Source organism: Pteropus vampyrus, unplaced genomic scaffold, assembly GCF_000151845.1.
Source record: "Pteropus vampyrus isolate Shadow unplaced genomic scaffold, Pvam_2.0 Scaffold87, whole genome shotgun sequence".
NCBI lineage: Eukaryota > Metazoa > Chordata > Mammalia > Chiroptera > Pteropodidae > Pteropus > Pteropus vampyrus.
Window position 1 is genome coordinate 1,638,967 of NW_011888868.1, and position 17,647 is coordinate 1,656,613.

Here is a 17,647-nt window from a genome sequence, read left to right on the forward strand (position 1 = left end):
CCTAACAGTAGGTAGATTTTAATATAATTTTCTCAGTAATTAATAAAATAAGCAAACATAATTAATGAAGATATAAACAATTTGAATAGTCAATGCAATGAATATATATGAAACACTGTACCCAACAACTACAGAAAATACATTCTTTTAAAACACCCAAAGAGCAGTTTTGAAAATTTACTGTATGCTGGTCTATAAACTGGTGAATGGAATTATATAAAGTATGTTCTCTGATCTGAGTGGCATTAACCATGAAATCAATAAGAAAAAATAATTAATACATTTTTAAAGAAATTCATAAGTCAGAGGAAATATCTCAATGGAAATCACATCCCATAAACCGTTCACCTGAATGGCTATAATTGAAGAGAAAGACAATATCAAGTGCTGATGACAATGAAGAATAACAAGACTTTTATAAAAATACAACTTCGAGTTTCAGTTCATTTCTTTCATGTGGACTTTTCTGCTCTTTCCTTCCTCAGCAGAATGAGCACGTTTTTCTTTGTGCCTTAACAGTATCCTACAAAGCATATTAATTCACACGCATGTTTCTTTTACTTATTTGAGCTTTCTTAAGGCAGATATCTTAAATATTTGGCAAAACCCTAAACAGATAATAGGAATGCAATAAAAGATTAAGGAGGTAAATGAAAACTCCCAGCATATATTATCAGCTTTTCTTCCAATAGAAATTAGCTTACTAGGCTAAGAATTTCAAGGGCTTCGGTACAAAAATCTCCATCTTCTTAGCTACCAGGTTTCTGATACAACTATTGATTGTTGTTTCAGTACATTTTTCTTTTGGGCATCAGACATTAAGAACTTCTTATTACATATCTGAGAAAGTTACACCACAGGTATGCTTGAACAAGTTTATTATTAATTTATCCATTATAATATGAAAAGAAAGAAAAACACTCAAAGAAATGAAATTAAAGTTTAAAATAATCAAAAGAAACTCGTGAGAGAAAGAAGTTTGGGGAACATATTACAGTGGATAAATTACTTGATTATATAAAATATATTTTTTGAGGGTATTTTAAAGGGAGCAATACATTCCAGAAAGTCCTTGTGGTTGCATTGTTTAGAATGTGAGGAATTAAGAAACAACAGCCCTATATTCTAGAAGCTGATAAATAATTTAATTCAGTCTTGATTTTTCTGTGATGGATTGCTTTTATCTTCCTCCACAGACAAAAGGACTGCAAATTAGCAAGAAACACTTTTAAGGAGAGAAAATTAAAGAACTAGATAATTATATAATCAATGCCCCATTTTGGTTTATTAGTTGAGATATTTGCATACAGTGGGCTAGTTAGGAAGGATGTCTTCCTCACTGTTTCTCTCTGAGGCAAACAGCTACTTCTATTAACCTGCTTTGATGAAGAAACCCATGCCTGCCATTCCCTATAGTACCTATTCTTTCCCTTGGGAGCCATAGCTAATTGGTTGATCAGTGCCAGATTCCATAATAATCTGTATAAACTGATCCATGACATGTGAGGCGTGTTTCTTTGAAGGTTTATTCTATGTAAATGCAATAGTAATTAACTTATTATTCCTCTGAGAAATTTTAACCAGAGACATTAAGCTTGTTTACTGGTTGAGTGGAAATTAAAAGCTAAAGAACTCATAGAGAAGTCAGAAAGTGTAGACAACGAGTAAGGTAGAGTCAGAAAGAACCATGATGTGTTAGAGTCTCCAAAGATGGTATCATCAATCTTTCTTTCCTTGTATGTAGATACCTCTCTTACCCTTTAAGAAACAAAATCTATTCCCTGCTTTTCCGTATCATGACTTACCTTGATGCATAGAACGACATAAAGCCTGAAAGAGTCTTTTTTTTGTTGGTGCATTCATCTACCAAATAAGAAGTCTGATTACTCAGAGACCACCATGATGTGAGGAAGCACAAGCTACCAAGGTAGAAGAGTATATACCAGAAATGTGAGTGAGAACTCCTTAGACTTCACAATCTAACCCAACTGAAGGCAGTTAAGGCACTAAGGCAATGCCATAAAGAGCAGAAGAGCCATGCAGAAACATCCTGTCAACCCCCAAAATCATGAAAAATAATAAATGGTTGTTGTTTTGTATCACTGGGTTTTGGAAATATTACACAGCAATAGACAAATATGGGCAATGAATAAGAGGACATAATTAAGCAGAAACAAAAATACCAAAAATATGTCCTGAAGAGAGATTGTTTATTGATAGAGGCGAAATGGTCCAGGTTGTGAGAGAGATGAGTCAAAGTATGTAAAATGGCTGAACCCTCATAGGAAATCAAAGTCTGTTGCTGGCTAAGGGGGTTAACAGTAGTTGTGAAATCTTTATTCTTAATTCTTTGGTTATTTAAAATTTTGTGTTTAAAATCATCATTCTTTCTTTCCCCCTCCTTACCTTGTTCTCTACCTAAATGTGTGCTTTGCCATCTATATTTAATGACTGGCAAATATAAAAGTAACAATCCCAATATTGCTGCAAAAAGAAATAGGGGAAAGAATGTTTTAAAATTAAGACTACAGATGAAGTGGTTTAGATTGTCTAGCGGGGTCTGGATACGCTCTTTTTTTCCTGCTCTGCTGTATTTTTTTCTGAATCCAGCATCACACTGCAAAATGCAGTTAGAGAATGGAGCTGAGCTGCTTGTGGAATATCACCTTGGTGCTTATTCTAGAAGACTCCTGCAAAGCATTGTTAAACTTACTTTTAGAATTCTGCCATTATTTTCTGGCTATTGGCCAGAGATTTCAGTTTCTCATCATGTGAGCCTCTTTGTAAGATGATAAAGTACCTGAGTGTCTATATGACATGGCTCCTAGTTTTTCCTAGAACTAGGGAAATAAGAGGGAGAGAAAAAGAGAGAATGAATCCATGATGGAAGACACAGACTTTTATAATATAATCTTAGAAGTATATACTGTCACTTTTACCATATATGAGTGGGGGACAAGAGAAGGGTGTGGATACCAAAAAGTAAGAATCATTGGGGGTCACCTTGGAGATCGGCTACAATGAACGGGCATTTGATCTAGAAAAAATATATGAATTAGAGTAATATTTCAACATACTTTCTCTAGATACAAATATTAAATTGTTGTCAGTCATCATTGTAAAATAATTACCAGTTGTTGAAGTAGATGATGATGCTTATTTGGTCAATTCTGTCTTCTGATTTTCATTTCTTGGTGACAGCACCATGATCTCTCATGACTGATAGTAAATGATGATATATATTTAGTGCAAGTCACATGTTCATCATTAACATTCTTGAAAAATGAAAATCGAGTACTTAAATTTTTCATCCAACACACTTTCACTCTTTTGAGCTCATTACTACTGAAAACATTTTTTACAAGACAAGAAAGAAAGATGTTACCAAACAGTAAACAAAATACTTGTGGTTATGCACCATATAGTGAATGACCGAACCTCTTCAGCAACGCTGCTCAGGTTAACTTCCATACATTGCTATAGCAGGATTGCTCAGCTTTTTATTTTTCCCACCCATTTCATACACCTAAAATGTAATTTCCCCTCATTTCCCACTGACACAACCTACTGGAGTCCTGGTGGCTTTGTGCATCTTACTCATTATGACAGAGGCAACCATCTTGAATACTTTCTCACCTAAGTACTGAGAGAGGAAAGAATTAGATGTGGCCAGATGCTCTTGCCTAAGGCCAGTTTGTTTTCATGCATGTTCCCTGCAAGCACTCTTTGGAAGGAAGTTGCTGGTTTTCTTGTGTCTAAAAAAATGTGTAAAAGAAAGATGCATTATTTCTGACCATCTTTCAGGTTTAACCATGTACAAAGTGAGAAATATTTTCTGCATGCGTCTCATTCGTGATTGGAAGAGACCATGGAAGATGGTTAAAGTACAAAGTGGAGATGTAACAAACCCATATTGACTTATTTTTGTGTAATTCTAACAATAATATTTGGTTATGATTCCATTTACATCAAGTTCAAAATCAAGCAGACCTAATCTATTACATTAAAAGTCAGAATACTGACTTCTTTTGGGGAGGCATCAACTGGAATTGGCCTAAGGAGTCTGTAGGTTGCTGGAAATGTTTTCTGTGTCTTGATTTGGGCAACAATTACACAGGTGTATACATATGCAAAAGCATATTAAGCTGTCTATTTAAAACTTTTAGACTTTCTTATATATAACTTATACCTTAATTTAAAACCATAGTAAAAATGGAAAGTAATACTGAGTTAACTATGAAAAGTCAATGGAAAAGTACTAAATGGAACACCCTAACAACAGGCACTGTTTCAAACAAAGAATAAAAAAAGATTTATGCTCATCTTTCCTATAAGCCAAGAGTCAGAAAGCTCTAAAAAAGTTTAGCTTTTGTCTTTTTCTTAATGATCTCTTTCAATTTTCAGTGCCCCCTCCCCACAAAAGATATTGCTGTCATATCACATACAAACAAACAAATGAAGTCACTATAACCAAACATACAACAATAAAATTTCATGTATACAGGTGTGTTTCACATTACAGAACCTGGAAATGCCAAAAATAAAATAACTTTACAAAGCAAAAATGTCAGAGTTAATTACATGATCATGGGAATCTACAACCAAGATCCTTGGTCTCTAAAGCTATAATATAATGATTAGTTATTAAACTTACATGTAAACTTTATATATTTAGTGCCTAAAGCAAGATACGTTTACGTGTTAAATTCTAGGTACCACTTGCTAATTCCACAGACTCGTTGTTCTAATTCTGTAATTGTTGTAAAATAAACAAAAGAACTTAACATTGTCTGTGGTCATAAACATAGTGCCTCTCAAAGATGCGACATGGTGACAGAAGCAGGGAAGAGCAGCTAGCAAATGTATGAATTAGTGTTTCACTTACATTTCTGTTTTAAAAGAAAATAATTTGTTAGTAATATATCACTTCATCTGCATTGAATTTTCACTGGTAAAATCATTATTCACTGGTTTTGGAATGAGCACTTGAAAGTGATGACTTCCATTAGATGGAAATCTAATGCTACATTAAAATTAACACAATTTATTACCAAATAATACTTTATACTGATCTAGCTCTTTATACTTTTCAGAGTGTCTGCAATTAAACTCGTTTATTGATCCTCGAAATAATTCTGTGAGAGACAGAGTAGCACGCTTACCTCCACATGGGAAACTGAGGCTCAAAGGTAGAGTCTGGAAGGATGTTAAGGAGGTTCACCTACAGGTGACTGATATCTTGTCTATTATAGCACATTGCTGCTTTTTTCCTATTGCCTTTATTGACATAAAAAAAAGAATGTCTTAAATGAAACAAGAATAATATTAGATCTGACAGCAGAACATGAGTAGGCTCTTTTGCTAATTCATATTCTCATTTTTGTTTGGCATTCAAGGTTAAGTTGAAAGTCACAAACTGCATTTTTCCTTTAAAAAGAAATCTTCTATATTCTCTAGTGATTAGAAGGTCATCATGATGCTAGTATTATGAGTACTGTTTAATCTCATTCTTGATTTGTTTTTTCACTGGCCTCCTATTTACCTACTAATTGCCCAAACCCCCAAAAAAGAGAATTCTGGATTTTACTTGATCTCTTTTGAAATCTGTGGGAATCAAAGCTGCTTGCATCCCCACCCCCAAATCATCACAGATCAGCAAACAAGAAGTAGGGTGTGGAGCTAAGGGCCCTGGAAACATGTGTCCAATTAGTGGTGCAATAACGAGGTAAAAGAGAAGTTTAAGACAGAGGCTGGAATCCAGAGTCCAAAGGTTGAGGTTTAAATGCCGAGTCCAACTGGGAAGACCCCATGAGTTATCTATCTCTGTCAGCCATTTGTAAAATGGAGAATATTGATAAATATTTGCAGGATAACTGGGAGGATTAATTGTGGAAAATGTAGGCAAAGGGCCTAGAACACTCTAAAAATGACACGTATCATAACAGTTGGGATAGGAACATTAACCATAGGAAGTATAAAATAAAAATACTTCAGGCAATAAAGAGAGGGAACTGTTGTTCAAGGACAAAGGGAAGATCAACCACCTTCCAGGCCTCTCTCTTGTTGCCCTGTAATGACTAAATAATTTTGTTTCCACAATACTGTGTTTATGTAGCTCTCTGATTGCAAGCATCAAATAATTACAAAATAATTGTTAATGAAAGATTTGGATTTTTTTTTAAATTAAAGTTTTCACATTTTGCATGTAAATTCATTGATTATGCATAAAGAGTTCAGGAAAGCCTTGTGGCTTTATTAAATTGATCGGCATCTAATAACTTAATTATCTGCAGAAACAGATGTTACTTCAACTGAAAACAAATTATCCTATACACAGGGAAGAAAATTAAAACATTGAAAACTGTAGAGATCTTTAAAATGACCATGTTGAGGCTAAAAAAAGAGAGAAACAACAAAACATCAGGACTGCTGATTCAGGCTCAACTCTAATGTTATCCAAATGGTTTTCATTCTGAATATTTTTTACATTTTATTTGACTCTAGTTTAGGAGATTATGCCTGTACACACACACACGCGCGCGCGCGCGCACACACACACACACACACACACACACACACACATTCACAACAGACTTTGATACTGTTGAAATCCAGAAGGAGATAGTGAGGTATTTCCTTCTTTCAGATTCCTGACTGAATTGTGATCTTGTTCATCCTGGGAAAGGAAGTGGCATTGCTCAGCTCTGTTCAGCTCCTTGAAAATAAAATCTTTGCCTAAGAATTACCACTAACATAGAGAGTTCTGAGAGTTTTTTCCCCCATGTCCCCAGCCTTCTTCTTAGAGCAGTGGCTTCCAGTTTATTTCCTCTACTACTTCTCTTAAAGCAGGCTCAACTCATGACAATGACATCTCAGTTTTCTGTGAGTAAACCTCTCCCATATAACCTGGTCCAGAACTCTTTATCAAGCAGAAACCCACTTCCATTTTGGGAAAATATCTATTGTGTTTGTCTTAGATGCATAAGGTGGGACTGGATTTTTTTAAATGACTCATGGGCTATAGTCATAAAATCATAAGAAATTTAAGTGGAAAATGACCTTAAAGATTATTTACTCCTTGCTTCTCTATCCTGGATGGAGAACTGAGCCCAAATTATGTTAAGTGATATGTCCAAGATCATAGACAGGAAGACAGACACTGTCAGAATTAGAACCTGAAAATGCTGCATCTGAGTAGACTGAACTGGGTTTGGGAAGACTGCTACTAGAGTAGGTACTGAAGAGTATGGTGTTGCAGGCAATAGAGCCAGTTGCATCAGCACAAGTAATTCAAAGTTATTGATGATGGCAAAGATTGACAGAAGGGCAGTCAATGGCACATTTTGGGAGAGAGGCAGTGAGGGGCTGTGGGCAGGGGGCAGTCTCTGGAGCACAGCTGAAGGTTAGAAGGAGCAGAGCAGAGGGACTATGTCTATCTTTCTCCTTATTAATAATTATAATAGCTACCACTTATTGATAAGACCCTGAAGCATTGTTCTAAGCCCCTAATTTGTGTTAACTTATTCATCCTTACAACAACCCTGTGGGCAAGTATTCTTCTTATCGTCCTTTTACAGATGAGGAATCTGAGGCACAGAGCCGGAGATGGTTGTCCAAGACTTATAACATGCCAGTAGATAAGACAAGACTCATCCCCAGGCAAACCGACTCCAGGGTCCCAGCTCTTAACTCAACCACTGTGCTGCCTCTCTGTATCCCATTGCCAGAGCCGGTGTCTGGCACTTAATAAGTAATGTATTAGTCGGTTGTATTTGATATCAGAATGAACCAGGATTTAGCTTCTGTGAAGCTGTAAATTTTACCAGTTACTCCAGACTCATTTCAAATCCCTTTCCATGCTCCCCACCCTCCCCCACTCACTGTGTTGTAACTCTGGAAAAGGAGAATAATGCACTGTCATCTAGACTTCCGACCTGTAAGCCACTTGTCAAATGCAGAGAAGACAGGTTACAGCTCGTGGATTATCTGAACTGACTATAATTTTTCTAACTGGCTGATGTGGGCTGAAAAGGGCACTCAAGTGCTAAATGGCATAGGATGGCATTCCTTTATTTATTTATTTATTTATTTATTTTTTGGTCTTTTAATTGACTCCTAGTACCTGGGACATAGCAGGATAGAACTTACATTTCTTCTATTTGTGCTTTTTACAGATGTATTGGAAAGATTTCTTGGTCCATACATGGCCCATAAAGGCTAGTGGAGCCCAGATGTCTTAAAAGTTGGAGCTCAGCAGCGAGGGAGAAACTATCTCTTCAGAGATGGAGACATTAGTGCTAGGTTTCTGGGCTGTGGTTGTAATCGTCTTCACACCAATAGTTAAATACTCACAGGTTTTCAACAGGAAAACATTTCTTAAATGGAAGTGATTTCATTTGGGGAAGGTCCTCCAAAACCCTCTACCCATTTTTTAGGAAGACGTACAGTCTTATTAGCAATGTGTGCTCTGCAGAGTTTAACTTTAGCAAAGCCAGAACATTAACCTAAACATGAATGGTCATATAACAGAGCTGCTTCTGAGCAGAACTAGGAAGTAAGTAAAGATGCCCATTTTGTCATCAGACAGATAGAAGGCATTCAGTGGTGGACATATTGCTTGCGCCAACAATTTCAAATGTATTTCCAACCCTTGCACAAAGGATAAAGAATTTTCATCACATTTCTATGAATTAAGTATTATTATCTCATTTTCAGACGAGCATGTCGAGGCTCAGAGCTCAATCACCTGACTCTGGAGTGAAACCATTCTTCTTTATTTTACATCTGCTCCCAAATTACCATGACTAACCCCTGCATGTGCTGACCCCTCTTAGGCATTATAACCTGCTTTTGAGCATGTACTTGGCCTCTGAGCCTACCTGTAGAACTTATTTCCGGCATTTCTCCCAGTGCTCTCTAATGGCAACAACATCTTGATACTGAACTTGTATAAGATGTGGAAACTGACATTATTTGTTGAATGAGCTAATTTTAGCATTGAGCCAGGGAGAAGTTTTGATACACACTGCCACCATAAGTATATTTGTGGGTATAGTAGTTTTAATTGTGACACATATTTTTGAGTACTCCAGCTGGCAAAGCTAGCACATGTCACTGTCTTTTTCTCATGTTTTCTTGGGGCTTGGACTGTATGATTATTAGAAAGATAGCCCAGCTTGTCTTGGTTTGAGTTCATGTCAAAGTGTTTTCACCTCTAAAACACTAATGGTAATAGTAGGGGAACAAATCTACAGAGATGAGTAATGTGACACTGAAAAAGTAACATCTATTTGTTAATTCACTTGCTCATTTGCCAGTTTTTCCACAAATGATTCTGAATGTTTAAGAACCCCAGAACCCTGTGCTAAGGACTGCAGCTAGAGGGATGAGTGCGACTCTCACTGATGCCCCCACCCTTTGTGAGTTTACAGACTTAATATGAAGAGGAACATAAAAATGTCCAACACAACACAATGGTTACATGCAGGAGGAAGCACAGAGTGCCACAGGAACACTGAACATAAACTAAGAGGCCCAAGATTTCTTAGAGAAGCTGAAGGTAAAACTAAACCTTCAAGGAAGTAAAGGAATTACTAAGGCATTTTGAGGGAGGAGGACATGACACATAGAACAAAGAAGTATGAGAGACTATTGGAGGTTCAGAGTTGTTCCATGCTTACATTGTTGGTGGTGATGGATGTGTGGGAGTGAGTGTTTTGATGGATGTGTGGAAGTGAGTGTTTTGGAAATGGAGAATGATAAGGCTGGGGAATTTTGCAGTGATATTAGCTTGAAGGATGTCATTGGAACAGCAACAGAAGATAATGCAGAATGAAGGTTGATGAGCGAGCCATGAAAGCTTAGTTTCCTGTGCTTGGGAGAAGAGATAAAGATTTGGCTATAAGATTAGTATACATCAAGCCTATTACAGGTTTCATTCTCTGGAAGATGACGAGTCAGAATTTGACAGGCAAAGTATGATTTAGGGATCAATATCAGTGGAAGAGAGGGTGAGGATCTAAGATTAGGCAGAAGGAGAACCTGAAAAGACATTGGAACTCTACTGTTTTGCATTGAAATTGACTGATAGTCATTAGATGTGACCTGCTCTGGGACAGATGTTTCCTTAGACAAGGCAGTTCTTTGTGCTGAAGTAAACCCCAAAAGTGCTGGGGCTACCTACTCACTACACTCTCAATAGCTGGGGCAACAAGGCCCCCCTTGAAAGAGATCTGTGTTGCACAGCTCTATGTCTACCCAAAACATCTAGTATAGGGAACACCAACAGATTTATTTCTCAGAACAACTCCATGAAACTTTACAGATTAAGGGACCGAGATTCAGAGAATCCATTGCTCATGGTCACATAGGCTGCTCCTGCTGACTCGTGGCCCTCACTTCTTCCACATCTTCCAGTGCTTCCTGCACTGTGCAACATAAAGTGTTGAAGACCTACAAAGCTTTTCTGAAAATTGAGCCCTAGTTAGGAAGAAAAGATTTAAAAATACAAGAAAATGCAAAAGAATCTTTGGTCTTGATATCTAGTGTTGTTGAAATTCTCACTACTACCAATGAGGAGTTAACTAACTCAGCATGGGTTGAGATAGTTTGGGGAGACCAGAGTTTTATTGGGCTGGAGGACTCTATCTGAATTTTTATAAACAAAATGCTTCCATAAATAGCAATGCCATATTATTAGTCAAGAATTATGTAGTCACACTTTAGATCAGTATCAAAGCTTAATAATCACTACTAGGGTCAGAAATTGAGAAAACTCACAGAATCATGCCCAAGATCACTTTGATTTCATTCCAAAATTTATTTAAAAATAATATTTAAAAATAGCAAGAGTAAAGGCAGAGTACTGCCTACTATATTTTACTCTGAGTGGTTATAACTGCCGTGAAATGTAGTCTACAATGACATTTGCTTTTTAGCATGCAATTTCCACAAAGCTATTTTCCCCCAACATTTATCTGCACATTTTTTTTAGCCTAACCTATGTGTTACACTACAGAAGACAGGGTCAAACGGATCATAGATTCACATGTAAGAAAAACAGGAACCCTCCAGAGAGCATAATGATTTGTTCCAGTGAGGTGGAGTGAGCCAGGGAGAGGGAAGAGGTGTTACAGAGTATTAGCTAATGCTGCTCAATAATTTACCAATCAATTAAAATGCCATTATTATTCTCCTTTGCCACTTAGCTTCTGTGATATTTAAAGGTCACATGGGCGCTATTGGGGAGGACAGCTATTAGCAGATACATGAAAATAGCATTTCCCATCTCTGTAATAGGGTGTCAAGGTAATTTGTGTCCTAGCTCAAGTTACAATCATCAGCATACTAGAGCAGATATTTGACAAATCTAGTATCCTAAAGGCAATGAACAGGAGAAAAAGTACTCAAAGACCTGATGAGGGTATAGATAACCAGGGAAGCAAAATAACATTTGATATTACCTATTTTTTTTTAATTTTTCCAGTTGGGGTTGGAAGATTTGTTCCTGAAGGGAATATTCAGGCCCCCTGCCTAGATTGATTTCCACATTGACATTGACTACACTAATCAATGATGAGTGACTTGTTTGAGATCATACACAATTTAGCTATAATTAAAATTTGTTAACTACTAAATAATAATTGTATTTTCTTGAGCATTTAGTTTGTCAAGGGCTGTGTTAACACCTTGCATGCATAATATCATTTATCACAATAACAACATAGGCAAAACTATATTATTTCCATTTTACAGACAAGAAAACTGAGGCAGAGCTGCTCAGTAGCATGTTTGAAGTTTCATGAGTAATAAATGATGAAACCTGGGCCGCTATTCTTGAAACTTCACAACTCCTTCTGTTACTTAGAATTGGTCTATTATTTCTTTCTTTCCCCAGATATATGTTGAATTTTACCAATGGGTCATACTATGAATGACCTGTAGAGGTGAGGTGGGCCGTTAATGTATTTATTTAACAAAATAATATAATTCACAGCTGGACATGCAACATATGTTCAAGAAATGCTTATAGAGAATGTAAATGGATATTAAATTTCTATTTTGAAAGACTGATCAGTGAAAGAAATGGTGTCATATCCCACATTCATATACTTCTCCCTATTACCTCAGTGTTTATAGAAAATGCTACACGTACTAAACTGTTACAGAAGAGATGGCTCAATCTGAAAGTTCAAGGCTCTCTCTGCATGAACATCCATCTTAACTCTGGTTGTCAATATAGTCTGATTATTCATCACATTGGAAGGCAACATAGTATAGTCACCAATCATTGCTTGGAATTTTCTTTTGATTAAATAATTCATCTGGAAGTTTTAATCTGTATAGAAACACAACCTGAAATTCCCCTTCTGCTCAGTAAGGTCTCTTGAGAGTAGGATCTGTGTGTCAAGCAGAATGGGATTGGCCACAAAGTTATCAGGGACGAACGAGATGCATACCCCTTCCATGCCTCTTCTTTTTCAAGTTTCTATTCATTTTCCACTTCATCTACCTAGGGCGTTTTCTTCACAGCAGTGACATTAAGAAAAACAGCCATGATGAAGGCAAAAGTTTCCAGAGCACTTAGAATTAGGAAATTCACTCTTTTAAAGTATACAACTCATTTTTTTAGTATATTCACAGAGTTCAACCATCAGTACTAATTTCAGAATATCTCATCACCTCAAAAGACACCCTTATCATTAGCAGTCAATTCTTATTGACCCCTCCTCATCCCCTGAAAAACACCAACCTATTTTACCTCTATGGATTTGTTTAATCTGGCCATATAATACAAATGGAATCATACAATACATGGTCTTTTGTACCTGATAGCTTTCCTTTAACATGTTTTAAAGGTGTAGCTTGTATCAGCATTTTGTTCCTCTTTATTGTCAAGTTATATTGTGCAAATAGATCATATTTTGTTTATCCATTCATCAGTTGATGGACATTTGGGTTGTTTCCACTTTGGGCTATTATAAATAATGCTACGATGAGCATCTGTATACAGGATTTTGTATGCTTTCAATTCTCAGGTATACACCTAGGAGTGAAATTGCTGGGTCATATCACAACTCTAAGTTTGACATCTCTTTTTAGAAATTGACAAACTTTTTCAAAGTGACTGAACAATTTTACAATTCAAACAGGAATATATGAGATTCAATTTCACCATTCTCAGAGACACAAAATGTTGTCTATTTGATTTAGTTACCATAGTGGGTATGAGGAAGTGATTTTGATTAGCATTTCTCTAATGACTAATGATAATGAGCATTATTTTTTGTAATTATTAGTCATTTGTATATGTTTTTTTAAGAGAAATATCCATTCTGGCCCTTTGTCCATTTTTAAATTGTATTATTTGCAAAAGTTCTTTATTCTGAATACCGTCCCTTACCAACTTTATGATTTGCAAATATTTTCTCCTACTTTGTAAATAGACATTTCATGTCTTTTTTTCATGGCACAGTTCAAAATTTTGAAATTTTAATGAAGTCCATTTTATTTTTTTCTTCAGTAAATATGTTTTTTGGTATCATATCTTAAGATCTCATCACCTGCCTAATCCAATGTCACATAATTTCACAGCTCTGTTTTTTTCTAAGAGCTTTATAGTTTTACACTTATATTTATATCTATGAAGCATGTAGAAATATCTTTGCAGATGATACAGGTAGCAGTCTAGCTCTAGTCATATGCACACATACATCCAGTTGTCCCCGCACCATTTCTTGAAAAGATATTTAATTGCCTTGACACCATCATTGAAAATTAATTGCTATAAACTTAAGAGGTTATTTAATTTTGGCCTGTCAATTATGTTTCAATGATCTCTATCTAGTCTTATGCCAGTACCACATTGTCTTAGTTACTGTCATTTGTATGTTTTTAAATTAGGAAGTATGAATCAAATTTTTCCCATTTTCAAGATTGTTCTGCTATTTTGGTCCATTGCATTTTCATGTGAATTTCCACATGAATATCTACTAAAATGTCAACTGAGATTTTGATAGGGAATATGTTGAGTCTCTAAATAAAGTTTGAGAATTGGTATCTTAACAATATTCTTTTTCATCCAAAAACATGATGTTTTTCCATTTATTTGGATCCTTGTAAATTTATTTAAACAATATTTTGTAGTTTTCATGGTACAAGTCTTGCACTTCTTTTGTTAATTGTATTCCTTAATATTTTATACTTTTGAATACATTGTTAATGTAATTGTTTTCTCAATTTCCTTTTTGGATTGTCTGTTGCTTGCACATAGAAATACAATTGATTTTTGTGTTTTGATCTTTTATCCTGCAACGATGCTGCACTCATTTGTTAGTTTTAACAGGGTTTTTTTTTTGGTGTGGATTCATTAACATTTTCTGTGTATAAGATCATGTCCTGAATATAGACGTATCTAGATATAAAGACAGTGTCATTCTTCTTTCCAATTTGTAGTCCTTTTATAGTTTCCTTCTTTAGAAAATCTAATTGCTCTGACTAGAAATTCTAGTATAATATTGCATAGAAATGGTGAAAGTAGACAACCTTGTCTTTTTCTGGTATTAGTATTAGTATATGGGTCAGCAGAGCTGATTTCTTTGCATATCTTATAATTTTTGTTGAAAAACAGACATTTAAATAATATAATTTGACAAATCTGAAAATCACATTTCTTCCCTCCCTCCAGAGTTTGTTATATTTTTGCTGTTTTTTGTTTAGTGAATTTTGTATTAATTCTGTAAAATCTGTATTCTTTTTCATATGTGGCCACTCTAGTCTCTCTTTAATTAACTTAAGTCAATAAATTATTGGACAGAGATTTTATTAAATGTCTTGAATCAACAAATCTCCCTGTCTTTGTGCAGATGTTGAGGCACATCTTCAACACTCTGGCTGTTTACAACTCTGCTTTAGTCTTCACTTCCTAATTGCATAAAACCTCAGAGTTACTCAGTGATGGCACCTATGGCCTTCTTCCACACATGTGTGGAGCCCTAGGCATGCACACAGTCCTATGTGTGTGTCTGGTCTTCTAGATTTCCAGGACTATCTCAGGGATATTTAAAGTCCACTGTGGACACCTCAATCACCAGCTTTCTTTTTAAGTTTTTTTGATCATCCTTTTGTTTACCTCAACTTTTATTATCACTTCAGGCAGTTCTTATGCTTAACAATTGCAACTTGTATTTTAAAAAAATACTAGGGAAATAGCTGTTGTCACTGAGCAAGTTCTGAGTCAGGTCATATAAAGACAAACCCTCTGAGTGCAGAGCTTATAGGGAGCTTCCTGGTAGGTTAAATAATGACAATTTTCTGAGAATTGCACTTTTTTTGTAGCTTCTAATTTCTTTTGCCCACTCATTGCTGAGAGACTGCTGATTTTCAGAGCTACTGTAATTAGGAGGCTGTTGGTTTTCGAGATGACCATGAAGCTGAGAGCAGGCGAATGGGAATAAGATGTGTTAAAGTATCTGAAAGTTTGCTGTTCTTATTGAGTTTCAGCCACTTTTCTTGAATAAACGTTCCTCTCATTGTTTTAAAACTTTTGTTAATTTCTGGAGTTTTTAAAAGCTGATTTTGACAATTTTTTAAATGTTCTTGTTGCTTTTATGAATGATCAGGATTTTGGAGGTCCTTACTTCACCATTCTAGAAGTGCTTCTCTCCCAATATAGTTTTTAACATAATATCATCTATTTTACATTCTGCATTTGCTTCCTTTTGCCTTCTATCTTCTTCCTGTAGGGATTTATGTGAGATCAAGTCTTTTTGTGTAAAATGATTGATATGTGAGAAGTAGTGTGAATGGAACTAATATTGGGAGACTAAAACTCTGGGAAGAGCTGAAGATAGTATGAAGATGGTTTTGAAGAGAGTCTTGACTAGTCAGATATCCTAATGAAGGGGGTAGTTTTAAACAGACCCTTTGAAATATAGTCTTGAAAATCCTTACTCTTATTTCTTTTGCTCATTGTACCAAGCATTCACAGTACTGTAGGAGTTGCAATAGAGACTTGTCAATGTAGAGAACATGATGAAGAACAAAAGATATTCAAAAAATCTCACTGAAAGCTTTTCTCTTTATTTATGTCTTGATTCTGTGTCTTGTTACCTTCCAGGCTTTAACATTGTCACAAGGTCAGTAAAAACTGCTGAGATCTGAAAGGCAAATTGTTGTCTTAAGGATGCCATGGGATTGCTAAAGGGCCTTGTCATTAATGAGGAAGGGAGAATCTGCTAGTCATTGAAGTTCCATGACAGAGAAAATCTTAGGCCTCTACTGGTCACTAACTATGTGATCCTGGAGCAATTGCTTGCATTTTCCTGAGACTAATATTTCATATTAGCACAATGACTATGTGGCTAAGTCTCCAGCATTTTTTTATCATACTGCTTTTTTTAATCATTACATTTTTGTTATAACAGTGGTATATATCAATGGGAAATAAAAACAACCATTAGATCTTCTTATAACCATGGGACAACTGTTAAGAATAACATATTTAATGACCTTTGTTAGAGATGGTCATACCATCACGATAGTATGACCATTGCAAAGGGATTTTACAGTTGAAGCAAGAGACTGGGCTCAACTCTGAATATAGCATGGGTAAGTGAGAATTTATAGCCATGGAAAAGGATGAGAGTCAAGGCATGAAAATTACTAAGAGGAAATATCAAGAATAAGAGTGGGTTCTGGCTAAACTGATCTAACATGATATTTTTGTTGAAGACAGGTCAAGATGATCAGACTTTACCTGTGACATGTGGAGAATGAGAAACCTGATTAGATCTTAAGGATGGGAGTTCTGGTTAAATTGATTTAGTAGGGTTCTTGCTAAAACCAGATTATACAAAGAAGTGCCCAAATAGGCCTTGCAGAAGATGTACCTGACTAAAATTTGGTTAAGAACCTCTGTGACAAATTATACTATAAGCAGTACTGGTAAATGGGGCACCTGAGGCAAAGAAATGAGATCTTCAACATTGTTGGCCTTTGCCTCCCATCATTCCACGAAAACTGTTCTCGGCATTATATTTCTGATTTGTTTGTATTGATTGTGTTGCATTATTTGTTTCACAGGACCATTCTTCTCTCTGAGCTATTGTTTGTCTCTTGATACTGGTCTTTCTTGGAAATCCTTTAACATTCGGCAACATGCAATTTGGAGATTGTTCAGCCTCTATCCTGGGTCCCTTTTACCATTTTCATCTCTGTTACAGGTTCTCTATCCTGTCTTCAGGCTCACATAGTTTTCCAATCAAGTTCAAATGTTCTTGTGACTTAAACTTCCAGTTGTGTTGGTAATTTTCATATGTCTACATCCAGCTCTTACAACCTAGTTGGCTGCTTTGCAGGACTTCAGACTCAACCTGTGTTAGACAGAACTTTTATTTCTCCAGCTTCCATCCATTCTCACCTGCATCTCTCTTGTCTCAGCACCTCACTGTTCTCCCAGTCACCCAGCCAGAAACATGCAGATTGTCCAGACTCCTTCTTCTCCCTTATCCATATTAATTCAAACATTAATCTTAATCACCAGTTTTACTTCTGAATGTCCCTTAAACCAATGTCATCTCATCTACTATCTTTCTGCCAGTGTGATCCATTTAAAACATAAATATGACCATATTACACCCCTCGTGAA